Raw genomic sequence first — 1422 nt, forward strand, 5'->3', positions numbered from 1 at the left:
CCCCCCCCCCCCCCCCCTCCAAAAAAAAATGAAAAATATGTGTATAAATTGTTGGATTCAAATTAGTGGCATCTTTATTTATCACCACAACATTGTTAGTTGTGTGATTTGACCTCAAACTCATAAGTTAGGTATTGTTTTTGCATACGACCGCCTACATTTTCAATTTGGGAAGTGTAGTAGAGTGTAATAGAAAAATGGTGTCGTTGTTGTGGAGCAATTTGGTGAATTGATATAGAATTTATAGTTCACTTGTTTCTATCCACATTATGAATGTTTTTTTTGTGTTTTTGTAGTTCTTATTTTGTTTTTTATATTTCTTTTAGGAAACCAAGCTTAGGGGTTGCAATCCCTATGTTTATGACCCTTGCCCCTATTGTGGAGGACCTCATGTTGGGAAAAATGTATAGAGACTTTCAAAATAAAGAAACAGGTGACATAATGGGAACTGTGAGTCAAACCTTGACTGTTGTGATAGAGGATGAAAGATAGTTTGTTGTACTTGAGGGGTGAAATCCTTAACTTGCATCTCAACCGATGCCATAAGGTGATCTAAGTTGAGCTTGAAATCTTCAACTTGAAGACTGATGTGATACCAAAGCTTACTTAATGTGATACTCTTCCTCAAATGGTCAAGAGTGCTTAAATAAAGTTGGAATCTAACATGAAAGGGTTGTGTTTTAATATGTATGAAATCTTGGGTATTATTACACCTTCCAAGCCAAAGATAATTCAAGATGCCACTATCAAGGAAATGATACTATAGTTGTAATAAAAGTCAACATCCTCATCTCTAGTCAATTTGTAAGTGAGTTTGCCACTCAATGGAGACAAAATGATATTTCTCGCTTGAAGGCCAAGAAATGCATGATTTGATATCAACAACGTGGCCAATTACTCACCTCTTCCTTGCCTAATGCACCTCAACAAAAATTTGACTTGAACTTGATAAACAGGTTCAAATATTCAAAGTGGAGGGATAGAGTGGGATGCATTGTGTGCACACTTTAACATCATAATCCTTAATAAAACCTTAATCTGAAGTTGGGGAGGAGGTTCATTGACTCAAAATGGATTCATAAGAGGTCATGTACTCGAATTTTCACCCTGACCTTCAATTATGCGCTTTATGGGAGGAAACATTGCTTCTAAATTCTATAATTTAGTTAGTTTTGTTTTGACTAATCAATAATTTTCTAGTTTATTACTAAATTTGCATGTGGAACTATCAACACTAGTATAGGGGAGTCATGTCACGACCCAGGGGTACCTCTTACATGTAACAAGGCATATAAGACCCCAAGAGGCCTCATACAAGTCACTTAGCATATCTTAAGATAAAGTAATAGAAATGAGTGGGAACTTTTTAATACAATCAAAGTCTTTTATAAAATAAGCAGAAGTCTAACATATTTGTGCCAA

The sequence above is a fragment of the Solanum pennellii genome, chromosome 9 (assembly GCF_001406875.1).
Source record: "Solanum pennellii chromosome 9, SPENNV200".
Taxonomy (NCBI): domain Eukaryota; kingdom Viridiplantae; phylum Streptophyta; class Magnoliopsida; order Solanales; family Solanaceae; genus Solanum; species Solanum pennellii.